Genomic DNA, 17,316 nt, shown 5'->3' with positions numbered 1-17,316 from the left:
GGTGTTGGAGAAGACTCTTGAGAATACCTTGGACTGCAAGGAGATCCAACCAGTCCATCCTAAAGGAGATCAGTCCTTTCATTGGAAGGACTGATGTTGAAGCTGTAACTCCAATACTTTGGCCACCTGATGTGAAGAACTGACTCATTTGAAAAGACCCTGATGCTGGGAAAGATTTATGGTGGGAAGAGAAGGGGATGGCAGACAATGAGATGGTTGGATGGCATCACCGACTCAGTGGACATGAGTTTGGGTAAACTCCAGGAGTTGGTGATGGACAGGGAGGCCTGGTGTGCTGTGGTTCATGGGATCACAGAGTCAGACACAACTGAGCAACTGAGCTGAACTGAAGAGATTACATAACAAAGTTTACCTTCCATAGGAAAAACTTCTAGAGAAGAGAAGATAGCACTGCTCACATATTACTTCTGGTACAGAGCCAAAAGGCATGAATTATAACCTAAGCTCTCTTAACTGACTTGCACTTGATAAACTGGCTGGATTAATCAAAGCTCCCTTATTTCTCTATAAACATACTGGTTGATGTCCACAACTGGTTGACCAATCATGGGTAACAGTCAAGTCTATGGCATATTTTGCACTTCTGCTTCCAAAACTGACTTGTATGCTGAGCAACAATATATTTTGCTTGTATCCAAAAACTTTTATGCAATTTAGCCTTTATTAGTATAATTGAATTCAATTAAATATTACATAAGCCTATAACTGCCGGGAGCCAGCGTGGAGAATCCTGCTCATGGCAAAGGTCATGAGGAAGAGGCCTGACAGGGCAAAGGCAAGATCAGGCGTTGAGGGATCCCCTCTGGACTTTCTCGAGCATCTACCCCAAAACCAGTCTGTCTGCCTTATTGTATTATGCCTTTCACCAACTCTTTTGACATTAACAGGGGGCTATCCTCCACCACCTTTCTCTGGAAAAAGTTAACTTAGAGCTCCAGTTAATAAGTCTCCTGAGCATAACAAGAATGTTTCAGTCCAAAAATTCCTCTGATGGCTCTCTAGCCTGCCTGACAAGTTTATCCAGACTCTCACAACCACACATGTGATTGTTCACAGCCTCCCAACTGTGAGAGGCACGAGACGCTCTAAACTTTCTAAATACAGAGCCTTTTGAGAAGTTAGAAATTGTTAGTGTAATGTTAGTGGATTGTTGGAATAATACCGGTGGAGGGTTTCACTGTTGAGCCAATATTTGCTGCTAAGCCTCCATATCCCTTATCTTCCGCATACATTAATTGATATAACTAGCATATGGAAAAATAAGTAATAACCTTTGATATTAATCGTGTTAAACCTTAGGCTAGTAAATTTTCTTGATTATAGCCCACTGCACCTTTGCCCTATAGGAATGCAACTTTATCTGGTGCCTTCGGAGGGTGGTGCCTGACTTGAGAAACATCACCCTTGGAGAAAAGAAGTTTTCTGGTTGACTGACCATTATCAGAAGGAAAGGGTCATAAAATGTTATCAGGCCCCGTGGCCCAAAGATGATGTAAAACCACCTAAGACCTTTGTATGTATGCATAAAGAAGTGCCTGGTATCGACAGGGGTCAGGACTGCTAACCCTGCATGACTTTGTATTTTCCATTTATCTCTATGTACAACTTAAAGTATAAAAGCTTTCCTGAAAAATAAAGAGATGGACCAGTTCCTTGAAAGACTGGTTTCCCCGTGTTGTCTTTTCTTACTCTCCTTTTCAGGCTAATTCCCATCTGGAGCACAGAGGTCCACCATGTTTACTTATTTGCCTGGGCTTCTAAGACCTGAATGGGAAGGCGCCCTGCATCTTCACTCCCTCGGGAGACTGGGAGGGTGCCTGCGGCCTACGTAAACTGCGCAAGTCTCTTGTCTCGAGACTTCATTGACTTTCTGTGTAAACCAAGGAATGTCAGCCTCTTTTCTCCTCTATTTTTCCCACTACACTATTCTTTTCTAATCTTCGTTTATATCTCTAATTAAATAAATCTCTCCTAATCGCCGATGCCATTCACCCTTCGATTACCCTGGATCCACCAGGGCTGGACCCCGGCATATAACTACCTCTGCAAAGGAAAGAGTTGAAATATAAGTTGGCTTCTTTGGAAATATTCAATAAAGGATAATCAGTAAAATTTTTGCTGAATATTAGTTGTCCATGGGACTGATAAATATGGGAGACATGATCTGAAAGAAAAGAATCTAATTTCAGACTGTACATCAGATGGTTATGAGTTCATGCCTCACACACACACACACACACACACACACACACACACAAAGAAAAGAAAAAAGAAAGTAGAAACTATGGATACATTTTGAGGTCTGGTTTACAAATGAAAGAAAATTTATAATTCCATTAGGCAGACCTTGGTCTTAGATTGAGAAATTGACAAGAGAATGTGCATTTAATGTTAACATAAAATATTTAAGATATGAATTTTATCAGTTTTAAGAATTCCTTGTTTTATTTGAGTAAAAAAAATTGACCAACTATTGGTCCTGATTACATTTTTTAAAAATCAGTAAAGAGGAACTCTAGGCAGTGATCATAATAAGCATGGAACCCGATAACTGCTTAAGAGCCATGTGAAAACAATGGAAGACATTTCAGAGCCATCTCATCCCTCCTCCTTAAATACATATATTAAGAGTAGCACTCTAGTTATCAGAGCATGATTTGAGCTCCCTGTGTCATATAGCACATTTCCACTATCTAATTTTACGTATGGTAATACATATGTTTCAATGCTACCCTCAACCTTGAGGGGTGGGCAGGAGATTCAAGAGGGAGAGGACATATGCATAGCTATGGCTGATTCATGTCAATATATGGCAGAAGCCAACACAGCACTGTAAGCAATTACCCTCCAATTAAAAAAAAATAAAGTAAAAAAAAAGAGTAGCCCTACCATGTGGAAAATACATGCCTAGTGGGAAGCTGCTGTAAACACAAGGCACTCAGCCTGGTGCTCTGTGACAAACTAGAGGGGTGGGATGGGAGTGGATGTGAGGCAGGCTCAAGAGGGAGGAAATACATGTTCACTTAAGGTTGACTCAGGGCATCCCAGGTGGCTCAACTAGTAAAGAATCTGCCTGCAGTGCGGGAGACCTGGGTTCAATCCCTGCATTGGGAAGATCCCCTGGAGAAGGGAAAGGCTACCCACTCCAGTATTCTGGCCTGGAGAATTCATGGGCTGTATAGTCCATGGGATTGCAAAGAGTCAGACACGACTGAATGACTTGCCCTTAAGGTTAACTTACATTGTTGTATGGCAGAAACCAACACAACATTGAAAAGCAATTAATTATCCTCCAGTTAATCTTGAAAAAAAAAATCAAAATCTTAAAGACTTTGCTAAAGATGGATAACAGAAGTGAAGTGAGCTCGCTCAGTCGTGTCCGACTCTTTGTGACCCCATGGACTGTAGCCCACCAGGCTCTTCCATCCATGGGATTCTCTAGGCAATAGAATACACTCTGTATTCTCTACAGTTTATTGTATTTAATCACATATAATCAAATATAGAGAATTCTCATTACAGAGATAGCAATGTAGCAACTTCAAAAGTCAAAACAACTCTTTTTCTTTTAGTTTGTAAAGAACACATTCCAAGTGTGTTCTATTTATAGATGCCTGGACATATATATACCTGGTCATATATAGATGCAATGAACCACATATTTCAACACTGTAGGATATTCCCTCAAATGAATTCTTTTTCTCTTTGGCTAAACATTTGCATTAAATTTGTCAGCCTGTCTTGTGCCATGAGTGGCCATATGAGTAAGTTTTCTCTAACAGGATGTAAATTGAAATGATTCCTGGGTCATGGAAACCTTCCTGCCATGGTCCTCTGTGCCTGTCTTTATGATACCAGCTAAATGCAGGTGAAACCAAATCCCTAGAAGTGCTCAGCAGGGACATCTATGAGGGACTATTTCTGGAGAGAGAAATAAACTTGTGTCTTACTGAGCCATGGAATTTTGGATCTATTTTTTTTTTTAAACAGCTAGTATGATTTTTAATTCAGATCCTTTTTGATTATCACAGACAAAACTGGGCTCTCCCCAACATAGATATTTGTTCTTTATAAAACTGTCTTGATGTAGAGTATTATTCTGAGTCCAAGAGCTTTGTGCAGTGGAGGCACAAGAAGGGGACAGTGTGGTGACTGCCCACCAGTCATTTTGGAGAGAGACTCAAATGATTAATCAGAGAAGTCTTATTCTTAGGGGTAAACACAATACTATAGGAAAAAGCTGGAAACAAAACTAAGGATCAGAAGAAATTAGAAGATTAAAGGAGAGCATATGTGCTTTTCACATTACTTGGTGCCGTGTAATTATTGGTGTAAGTGTGGTTTGCAGTTATTTTTCTCCATCTCAAAATACTTTCTTCCCTTTGCGGATAAAAGAAGAAAATATGTGCATGTGTGGTTGGGGGGTGGATAGCTTGAGACTGTGAGAATATTCTTGAGACTGTGCGCAATCTTCTGCTCTATGTTTTTAGTGTTTATGGATGATTCTTGTCTGAATTATTACTATTATGGATGTTAAGGGCATCTCCCTCATAGCTCAATTAGTGAAGAATCTGCCTGCAACACAGGTGACCCAGGTGTGATTCCTGGGTTGGGAAGATCCCTTGGTGGAGGGGATGGCAACCCACTCCAGTATTCTTGCCTGGAGAATCCCATGGACAAAGAGGAGACTGGAGGCCTACAGTCTACGGGGTTGCAAGAGTCAGACATGACTGAGTGAGTAAGCACAGCAAAGCACACATGGATGTTAAATGTTGACTTTATAATGTTCACACTTTGTATCAGTTGTTATTCTTATATTAATAGTAACTTTCCTTTCTTCACTCACCTGAAACACTATGATCCATACAGATTCATGGTTTTTTATTAAATTATCATTTCCATTTTTCATTTTGATGTATAAGTCACCCTAAATTTGGCCAGTTGGAACACCCTCAGGTTGGTTTCTGTGTTATTTTGAAATGGACACTTTGGTTTTGAGAATCTTACTTTGATGAATTAAACAAAAAATGCTAATGCATCACATCTGATGCATCTGGTGTAACTTTTCATGTATAGGAAGGTGTATAGATCCAAATTGACCTTTTATTTAAAATTCTTTAGTGGTTTGAGATAGCACTTTAACTATATACGTAAAAACAAAACAAGTCATATGTATTTGGATCTATTTCTAGATTTTTCTCTCATGTCTCCTTGGTCTATTCATGTGCCCATTATCATTCTTTCTCATTTTTTCCTGAGGTTTGTGTACATACTTATTTTTCTATATGTTCTGTAGCATCAATTCATCCTACATCAGTAAAAATACTTGATATTGTTATGGGTATCAACCAATGTATTAATAACTAATTCAGTTAGGAAGAACTTAACATCTTTCTGATATTAAGAAATCCTATCCAGGAAGAACAGATGTCTGTCTCTTTGTTCAAATCTACTTGTTTTGGAGTGGTTTGTTACATAGCACAAGTTAATTGAGATTATCAACTTTGTACATTAATTTTATGTTTTATAATCTGATTGAACTTTACAGTGTTTAAATTATTTTTAACAGTGATTGTCCAGGATTTTCTAGGGGTTTGCAGATAATCTTACTTTTCTTTCATTTCCATGTGTTTATGTGTTATCTTAATTCCAAAGGCTAATATCTCCTATATAGTGTCAAACAGTTGGGGAAGTAACAAGTATCTCTGCCTAATTCCTGAGTTTAGTGGAAATGCTTCTAGAACTTTCCCAGTATTCCTAATGAATGGAAATATTCCTATTTCATTGTGTTAAGAAAATATCCATCTTTTATTTTTATTATTGAGTGTATTTTAGGAAATGGACATCATTTTTTTGAAGAACTTTTCAGTATTTATGGAAATATTCATGTGAATTTTATCCTCAGATCTATTAATGTAATGAATCATATTAATAGGTTTTCTAATATTGAACATCTTGCATTTCTGAAATAAATCTTAGTGGGTCATTTGGTATAATTATCTTAATATAGTATTGAATTTTGTTGCTACTATTTTATCTAGGATTTTTACATAAATATTGGTAAGTGAGGTTAATTTGCATAATGTTTCATATCTTTGTAAGGCTTTACTATCAATGTTACAGTTGCTTCGCAGAAAAGATTTAGGTAGTTATGTCATTTTCTATATCCTGCAAAAGTGTATGTAGCCTTGGTATGGTATGATATTTGAAGGTTCTGCAGGATTTCAATCCTGTGAAGCCACTTGGGTTTCTTGCTTTATGTGGAGTTATTCTTTGATAACATTGAAATTTTTTTAATGAAAAGTGATCTCCTTAAGCAAAACATATTTTTAAAGACACTGAAATATGTACACATTTCATGAACTGCCTAAGTCTTTCCTTCTCATAACAAAAATCGAATGACACCTATATATACAGAAGCCACAAAGAGCGACATAAATGCACTAATGACCGTGAAACACACCACTGTCTATGCCACAGCTTCAATGTGTCCAGTTGCAAATATGAACTGTGCAAGAAAGTACACTTAAAATGTAACGGAATCCACAGAACAAAGTTATTTCCAAAGGCTACCAGTAAAGTATCAGGGCCATGCAGCCTACATGCTGGCAGAAACAAATTGGCACTCCAGCTTTCCCTCCTCTTCAAGAGGCATGAACATTCAAATGTGATATTTCTAAACATTCATGAAGGCCATACAAGAATGTTTTGATACACTAAAAGTAAAATTGCACCATTACTTGATATGGCATTTTTCAAAAGCTTTCATTAGACTTGTAGCAGACCTCCTTCACTTTTCCAACCTGAAAATGACTGCCTGATGGATAAGTATATCCTCCAAGTGAATTCTAAATATGAGGAAAGAAGGAAAAAAGAGGTGTACTCATCGTCAGAACACAGAGACGGGACGGAGCACAGAATGGACACAGCATGTAATCCTGACTTCCCCAAGTGTCTGCAGGAAGAAACTTATGATATTTCAAGATCCAATTGCTTGTGTTATATGTTAATTTTTTAAATAGAAAATCAATAGTATAATGATGTAACACTATCACTGGAACAAGGGTGAGTACCTGGCAAATGGAATCATTTCACTGCCTTTTCAGAATCTTACATAAGAAAAGGCAATCTCTTTCTCTCTCTTTTAACATTCATATTAGAGAGCATATGATCATATATGCATATATATACTCTATATGTATGTGTGTGTATTTATATAGATAGCTAAGTATTTGTGTGTTTGTTCTGTGGGTATATGTTGTTCACAGACAAGGGAAACAATATAAAGCGTAAAAATAGTAATACTTGCTTTCAGAGTATATATAATCTGTTAGGGGTAACAGTCATGTTAATATCTTATAAAGATTATAAGGCAAAGTAAAATATAGGTTAAATAGAGTTATAAACATTATATTGTGGCAATGCTAGGGGGAAAGGGTGGTGCATAATTTTGATATATGAAATAGGAAGAGGAACAAAGAAAACAAAAATAGTTTCACTAAAATAGCTGCCTCTGAGCTGAAAGAATGGCAGGAGATCACTCTGTAGTGGTAATGATGGTGGTAATGGCGGTTGGCAAGGGGGTATATACATATGTTTTGTTTGGGGGGTTATTTTCCAAGCTGACAAACATAGAAGTATGCAAATACATCAGACTCTCAACTTAGCTATCCTTCAGAATCAAATAAAACCTTCTATCAGACAGTTCAAAATCTTTGGTTGAAACTACAACCACTGGTGTCTTCTGGTGGCTGAGTGGTAAAGAATCCACCTGCAATGCGCGGGTTCGATCCCTGGGTGGAGAAGATCCCCTGGAAAAGGAAATGACAACCCATTCTAGCATTCGTGCCTGGAAAATCCTACAGACAGAGGAGCCTGATGGATTACTGTCCACAGAGTCACAAAAAGTCGGAAACGACTAAGCGACTGAGCACGCACGTGCACGCGCACGCACACACATATACCGTCACCGGTAGAGTGACTTGTCGAACTTTTTTCTTCCAGCCGAAATAACTGGCCCCTGTGGTGCTGAGTTACTTTTCCTTTCCCCTGAACTTATAGGAACAGATCACCTTCAGCAAGAGTCTCAGCTAACCAGGTTGCAAGAAAGAACGTTATTGAGGGGATGGCATTCGCATGTTTTCCTTTAAGAAACTCACCATAAGCAAGGAATGAAACGTGGCAATCACTATTCAGGAGAGTGTCAAAATCATTCAGAAATCAAAACAGGCTATTGGAGTTCACAGGTTCTTTAATATGCACAGCTGCTATCTTCCTTTTAGCTTAATAATGGGTTGTGTATCCTTACAATTAAAGATAATCGCAGAGTGTAAAAACTGCATTTGATTATAAAAACACAGACTGCAGCTTAGTGATGACAAGACAAAGACTTCATCAACGGCACACCTTGGAAGTTTGAAGTATTTAAAATATAATTCCTCCTCTCTACAGCTTTTATATATATATATATATATATATATATATATATATATATATATATATATATATATATACTGAATTCCCTTCTTAATTCCCAACAAGAATACATTGTTCAATGTCTTGACTCATTGGAAACTTAGCTGTGGGATTTCCTTACATTTTTTTAAAATTCATAAGTATCAGTGGTGCTTCTTTAAATCATTTAGAAGTTGACTTTGTTCTAAAATCAGGTTTCACTGCTTTATTGTTTTGTGGTTTCTCTGGAAACCCTGTCAAAAATATCTCTCTACATCTCATTTTGTTAAATAATTCCAGTATCTTACACTTAAAATTATTTGAGTAGATAGAATCAGGTATTTAGATGCTATGAATTATGAAACACAGGTACTTATGTGATCAAGTGCAAAGCTTCAATTTAAGAGCATTGCATTAGAAAAAGCAAGGTAGTGTTTTGTTTTTTACATACTGAATAGACGAGACTATGGCTTGATAAGCATCCTGCTGGATATTTCTCTTTGAGACTATTTGTATATAGATTTGTAGAGCTAACTTACTTGGATAATAGACTCAGCAGGAGGATAAAAGAAATTGTAAAAAGAGCCAGTTTAATTTATCTTTAAATTGACAAAGAGGCCAAGTTTAATCGTAAGTTTATATGAAGTATCAAGAGCTGCAATGCCACAAGCCAGGGACATTTTCTCTGTCTTGAATAAAGTATGACTACTCAATAAAACAACAAATTGGCAAAGAAGTACCTTTTAAGCAGCTTCAGCTACTTGTCATCGCTTACATACAAGGCCAGATCAGCTTTATTTATCAAAGAAACGTTGATCAAGTTCCCTCAAACTAAGTACATGAAGTCAGCAAAGCAATGGGACTCAAAAAGTGGTGAATGAATACTGTAAATAAAAATTTCCCAGGAAAGTTCATTTGAGGTAAAAAACAAACCAAAAACAAGCATCAGTTGGTAAATAAATAAACATCTGAAAAGTCTTTTTTTTTAGAAAATTTTTTTAGATTGTTGATTCCCCAAAATGTATACGGTCACCTTCGTGTGCTATTCAATGCATTGGTAAATGGTCACTCTTCAAACTATTTAAGTGAGTTTGTGCAAATGCATTTAAATTAGACACTGATTTGGGCTTAATTTATTCATTTTCTAAATAATATGCAAATCTGTGTAAACCTAGATTTTAAAATAAGATTTGCAGGCTGTATAATCTGCAGTCTCACAATTTACATGTTAATGCGGTAATTCAATTCAACAAACATTTATTGAACTCCTAGCAAAGTACTGTGTTGGGTATTAAGGGGAGCATTATCATACCATTTAGGGAACTTACAACTAAGAGGTGAGATGGGCAGAATAAAGTGTAATTTTGCCCCTGATATTCTACCCACATTAGCAGATAATGCAAAATGAGACAGCATACGGAACAACTAACACTAGACAGTTGTCTTTTTCTAAGCGTTATGCTGTCCTTTGATGTGGACATTCCTATAACATCACCATTGAACCTTTGAGGATAAGAGTTGGAACTCATATCTTGCTTTCTTTCCTGCATTAAATGAGAAATTTTTCTTTGGATAAGCTATATATTAGCCACTTTTGAATCAATTCCTCTGTATGTAAAATTCTGTGTTTCATGTTTTAAGCTATTTTTTAACCACTGAACTGATGCTTCGTACTCAGTTTGTACCTTAGCAAACACTGACTTCAACAGACAATATTTGGAGTCAGCATACAATTCACTTTCATGGAATGATCATATAAAATACATTAAAAAGAATGAAAAAGCAGTAAAAAAAATGATAAAGCTATTAAAAATCACAAACGAGGCAAAAACACAGCAAGCATGCACTAAACACAATGGGAATTTCCTGATGACTTCATCCGTCCATTTAGGGCTGTGGATCAAGTCCACAGAAATTTGAAATGCATCACAATGCTTTTCCTATTAATGAAGTGTATAGACCAGCTCCAGGCGTCTTATTTCAATGAGTTACTGTTTTTACTCTGTCAATTCTGTTATGCAAGTATAGCAGAGTGACAGGAAACCTGGGAATCCATACCTTTTGACTTCCTGTCTTTGTGAAACCTTCTTTACAGTCCTTTTATATTGATACGGTAGTTTCTTTAATTCTCAGATCCACCTCTCATGGCAAACATAATTATTATAGTATCTGTACAAAGGAGGCAACAGAAACTCAAAACAATGAAAGATTTGGCCCTGTTCACACAGGTGGTGGTGGTGGTGGTTTAGTCACTTAGTGTGACTCTCTGTGACCCTATGGACTACATATAGCCTTCCAGGTTCCTCTGTCTATGGGATTTCCCAGGCAAGAATCCTGGAGTGGGTTGCCATTTCCTCCTCCAGAGGAACTTTTGACTGAGGGTCTGAACCTGTGCGTCCTGCATTGCAGGCTGATTCCTTGCTGATTGAGCCACCAGGGAAGTTCCATTCACAAAAATACTGAAGGGCAACGCTTGAAAGACAAACATTTTTAGGATCTCAGAAAGCAGCCTTATTTCTACTCCCCCTTTTCTGCTTTGATCAAGATCAGGAGATATAATAGACAACCATGAATCTCTCATTTTAAGTAACCAAGGGGAATTGTCTTCATTTTCTTATTTCCTTCCTTTTATAACTGTACTTTAAAATTCAGGAATAAGATCATCTTTTAGTCACAAATATTAAGAATCACAATAAGACCTTTAAAAAATTATTATTCATTCTGATAGGAATATAGATGTGGTTCCATGGAGGCTAAGATTCACACATAAGTTTAGGGCATATCCATCATTGATCAATAAGAATTCATAGTGTTCCTTTTGTATGCTCTAGACTGCTCCAGGTGCTATGGGAGATAAAAAAGCAACATTCAATTGAAAAAATATAGAGTTAGCATCTATTTTATTCTGTGCATTACTCAGAAGAAAGAGCAGAGGTTTAAGAAGCAAAAAGAATTTCACCAGAAGTCTATATAGATGAAAATGACCTAGAGCTATTGTTTGAAAATGTTTTAATTTTCATATAAATTTCAAGTAAATTTTAACTTCATATGAATTTCCACAATTGACATATATGAAGCAATTCAAGGAGTTGAATTTGATTAAAAAAAAATACCATGGCAATCCTAGGGTTTAATAAGCCATGTTCATTCAAATTCATAAAGAATATTAGTAACAACTATTTGAGACATTTAATCAACCTTAATTCCAAGGTGGAAAACCGGTTGATATTCATATTCATGAATTTATAAGTGTAGTTTTTAAGAGCATCATAAAATCATAAAAAGATGAATTTAGGTAATTGCAGTAGACAAAATGCACTTAAGTCATTTCTTGGAGGAAAACTAAATACAATATAGTATCTCCAACATTTTGCAACCATGTGTGTTTGCTCAGTTCCTCAGTCGTGTCTGGCTCTGTGATACCATGGACTGGAGGCCGCCAGGATCTTCTGTCCATGGAATTTTCCAGGCAAGGGCACTGGAGCAGTTGCCATTTCCTAGTCCAGGGCATCTTCTGGACCCAGGGAGTGAAGCTGCATTTCTTGCATCTCCTGCATTGGTAGGTGGATTCTTTACCACTGTACTGCCTATATGGTTTATTTTGTAGAGTTTAAGACAGTAAAATGTCATACCTACCTAATTACTGACCTACCAGTCCACCACGGCACAGGCTTCGCGATGTTTTCCAAGAGTGGTAATGAATTTAGGCCAATAACAGTTATTTAGCTTGCTCACACACATGCACAAACTAGAATATTTGTATCCAGCTTGGCTGGGGTATTAAGGTGGAAAAAGAAGCGGCAGGAAAGTAAAACTATGGTCATGAAACAAAATAAAACAACTGTGTCAAAAAAGGAACAAGGCTCATGGACTCAAGCTGGCATTCTTTTTCTCTCTGCTAAATAACCATGCTAACATTCTAGTAGCACATATTTTTTTATTATAATTTGTGTTTAAATAAAGATGATTTTTCTTTGCAGAGTCATCATCAGCATCAACTTTTTTGAGAAATCACAGCTTCTCTCCATTAAGCATTAAACATTAAAAAGAAACTTAAAATTAATGAACTATCTTGGGTATATCCAAAGGCGTAAACCGTGTGGGTGGCAAGTCTTACAGTACTGGTTATAGCGAGACTGGTATTGGATACTCTGTCCTCCATTGTGGAACATAACAACTGTGATTCATGACATCAAAATCCACTTCCTTAAATTTTCCATGTGCCTTAGTTCCTTTTAACCTCTATCCATTCACTTTGCTGATGTTTGCCATCATTAAATATATATTTACACAAACTTACTATCACCACAGAAAAATACCATTTCTTGTGCTAGAAAAAATGAAAATAATTAATGAGTGTCACCATTCAGACATAAAAGCAGTTGACCCTGATATATGTGTGTCTTATCTTATTCAAGAGGGGGTAAAATTTTCATATTTAAATTCTAAAGTTTTGAGGTGCCAGGTCTAATCCTTTCAATAGGTTTTTGTTTTTGTTCTTATCTCTGTGATGTTGCTCAGGAAAAAAACAGAAATGTATCTGTAACAGAAAGCTTATTGTGGAAAGATTTCCTGGGCAGTCTCTAAAAGGAGAAGTTTAAGAAAAATTTCTGCAGGACCCGTCAACTTGTAAATTCTAAGCTCTAAAAAGTGGCTGGATCTGCAGTTTGTGCCTATATCTGGAACTGAGAGCTGCTGCAAGGCAGTATTTTTCTCCTCAGATAAATGATACAAATGGCCTCTAAGTTATGGTTTCCACTTGTAAAAGAACCCTGGGGTAATTGTGAGTGATCGTCCATTTGATAGTATTATAACACTAGACTTCATAGAGTAATAAAATTATTGTGGCTTTAGCATCATTCAGATCCAAATATCAACCCAGCTCTGTCTTTTAATAGCTATGTGATTTTAACACTTTCGAGGCTCAATGTTCTCGTCTTGGAATAACAAAAATTACCTGTTCAGTTTTTGTGAGAATCGAGCAAGACAAGTGAGAACCATCACATTCTACCATTCAAGGGGCCAACTTGTATACAATATACAAAATAATACTGCCCTTTTTATTGTGTAATATGGTAGGCTTGAGTAACGTGTGCAAAGCGTGTGCCTCACAGTTACATACAAAGTAGATACTCAATATTCATATTATTCAGTACCACTGCAATAACAAAAACAGTGTGGACTTGACATCCTTTGCCTATCAAAATGCTTGTTTTTTGAGCACAACAGCAATATCTTATGCCTGTTTGGGATTTCACATGCCTAGGACAATGCCTGGCTCACAGATATAGCTCAATTTCAATATGTTGAAGACATGAAGATAACATTAATCTTGTATGATTGGTAGATCAGGAGCCTTTTGAGAAGCTTTATCCTTCAATCGGAATACCCAATGAGTTTATGCATAAGGACAGTATAATCTAGGACACAGCTCTTTTGTTCCCTAAACTGAAATACGCATTTGTGAATTTTTATTATGAGGACATATGCATTCATGGTATACACATAGCCTTCTCAGACTTAAAGCAATGCTAGTGTATGTGTGGGTGTGTGTTCTGAATTTAAAAAGAGAGTGGATGTTTGCCAAATATATGATGCTGGCATTAAAGCATAGACAGATTTAAAGAATTGTCGGCAAACATTCAAAGCGGGAAATGGAATTTAATTTATGAAGTTAACAATTCACTGATTTTTCTGTTTGTGTGGGATCTCTATCAATGATATTCTCTGGAACTGACTATAAGATACACTCTGCTACCAGCCCTCTCTGAAGATGGCGCTCTTCACTAGAGTTCTGATTTTTGCATAAATCTTAACTCTTAAATTCACATCTTTGTTTCCATCAACATTTTAAATACGAAGAAGAGGTTGGCTTTTACAGATCTGTCATGCGCATTGTCAGGAAGCCTTTGAGCATGATGAGGAAATTGAGTTTAAGAGAAATAAAGTGGTTTCTCCCAATGTTACACAATAGCAGGGGTAGCTCCTGGGGAAAGAAACAGCAACCCACTCCTATATTCTTGTCTGAAAGATTCAGTGCATGGGGTCATAAAGAGTCAGACACAACTGGCCACAGTGCAGCACAGCACAGCAGGGGCGACTGGTACTGCCTGCACAGGTCTCTCCCTCATTCAGATTTGCCCCTGACTTCCCTACTGTCAATGATGCACTGCTGCTGCTGCTGCTGCTGCTGAGTCACGTCAGTCGTGTCTGACTCTGTGCGACCCCATAGACGGCAGCCCACGAGGCTCCCAGATCCCTGCGATTCTCCAGGCAAGAACACTGGAGTGGGTTGCCATTTCCTTCTCCAATGCATGGAAGTGAAAAGTGAAAGTGAAGTCGCTCAGTCATGTCCGACTCCCAGCGACCCCATGGACTGCAGCCTACCAGGCTCCTCCACCCGTGGGATTTGCCAGGCAAGAGTACTGGAGTGGGTTGCCATTGCCTTCTCCAAATGATGCACTAAACCCACAATTAGCAACTACTTGTCTTCTGTAGGTATATTCCTCATATACATATATATATATATATATATATATATATATATATAGGCTTTTATTCATATATATATATGAATGGCTTTTATTAGACCAATGTACATATTATATATCAGCACTATCAAAATGGTATCAATGTAAACTGGTCTTTCACCTATTTCTGCCCCTGTGTCTTCCATGACCCATGTCCAGATAAAAACTGCAACTAGCTCCATCAGCTTTAGGGTATATTTCTGTGTCACAGTATTTTAACCCCTTCACAGAAGTTTAGCATTCTTCAAGTTACCAGTTCATTCGCTAGCACAACAGAAAGAGAAGAGCATGGCTGCAGGTATTCACTTTGTCCAAGTCACACTGGTCAGCTGCAGTCACAGAAACTCAGAATCAGAATAAAAACTAAAGGTTAAGCCAGAAAGAAAAACACCAATACAGTATACTAACATATATATATGGAATTTAGGAAGATGGCAATGACGACCCTATATGCAAGACAGGAAAAAAGACACAGATGTGTATAACGGACTTTTGGACTCAGAGGGAGAGGGAGAGGGTGGGATGATTTGGGAGAATGGGAATTCTAACATGTATACTATCATGTAAGAATTGAATCGCCAGTCTATGTCTGACGCAGGGTGCAGCATGCTTGGGGCTGGTGCATGGGGATGACCCAGAGAGATGTTGTGGGGAGGGAGGTGGGAGGGGGGTTCACGTTTGGGAACGCATGTAAGAATTAAAGATTTTAAAATTTAAAAAAATAAAATTAAAAAAAATAAAACTAAAAGCAAGTTTATTTAAAATAAATAAATAAATAAATAAAAGTGAGACAACTATTCCAAAAAAAAAAAAACTAAAGGTTATGGATTACAACTTTAACAGGTTCTGAGATCTTACTGACCTGAGTCCCAGTTCAAGCTTCATCACGCTTAAGCAGTTAAATTGTACAGGTAAATCTAAGTCTCAATTTCTCCCTCTATGAAATTAAGACAATAATAGTTCTAAACTCATAATGATATTGAAAGGATTAATAACTCATAAGGTTATGTAAAGGAGCCTTCCCTTTCTTTCACTTCATGTTCAGTTTAAATGTCAGCTCCTCTGAAATTTCTCCCAAAATTACCTTGTTTAAATTGGGCTTTCTGGTATTCTTTTTAACCTATCATCCTGTTTATCTTCTTTATAATATAATCTATGATAAATTATTTTGTTCATCTGCTCATTAGTTTACCCTCTCTTTGCCCCACAAATCCATAAACTTTTGGAGTCTGGGTCTGTATCTTCAAAATTAAGCACAGTCCTAGATAACGCTTCCCATAAAACAAATATTAACAAATGAATAGTGTGTATTGATCAATTAATGTGTGTTTGTAATTACTACAATATAGAAATCTGCACATTTCATGTAAATGTTATCCTTTTATGTTATGGAAATTCATCCATTTCAAACAACTTGAGATTTAATTTTTACATGTTTGCAAGACATAAAAACCTAGACAAAATTATCATAGAACTGGAAAGTTTTATTAGGAAAAAAGAACCACATTCCTAAAAACAGTATATAACCCTTTAGTACTTAAAATATATCCCAAACAACCTTACTAAGGGCTTATCCATCACTGCTCAATGACCTCTAGTAACAGGAAGGATCTGATCTTATGATACAGTCCTCTCCTTGTTTAGATTGCTCAGATTATTAGAAAAACTTTCTTTATGTTGAATAGAACTCAACATTCTGAAAGCAAGCGTTCATTGGGACCACGTCAATCCCTAAGAATGCACAGCACACTTCTAATTTCATATTAGCCCCTTATCAAAATAAAGACACCTTTCAAATACTCCTTGATTTTTCTCTTTTCCAGGTTAATTAAATCCACTTCAGTCGAGTTTAATCACCCATCCATATTTGTATTCATCTTCTTAGGACAGGTTTAGCAGATATGGTCAAACATTCAGAATCATAACTTGGTGAAGATATTAAAGGAAAACATTTTATTTGTATAATTATTTCTAAGCCCACAAAGCATTTTCATATTCATAGGTGACAGCAGATTGGTTTTGAACTCCTTTATGCATTGGTTTATGGAGACTCAGAAACAGTTCTGGGCTAAGTATAAAGTGTTTTCTACTATTTTTGTAGTAAGAAAGGCATACAATTATCTCCCCCATGCTAATAGGGTACACTGCATTTAGATTTTTCCAAATCCATGAGTAGATAGTTTCCTGTTTACTTCTAACGTTCATTCATTTATCTCAGACAAGCCCACACATACATAGGACACTTAGACCTTTGTGGTAGGCAGAATAACGGACCCCTCCCAAAATGTCCACATCCTAATTTGTTAAATTA

The sequence above is a fragment of the Capra hircus genome, chromosome 15, assembly GCF_001704415.2.
Source record: "Capra hircus breed San Clemente chromosome 15, ASM170441v1, whole genome shotgun sequence".
Lineage (NCBI taxonomy): Eukaryota > Metazoa > Chordata > Mammalia > Artiodactyla > Bovidae > Capra > Capra hircus.
This window is presented reverse-complemented; position numbering follows the sequence as displayed.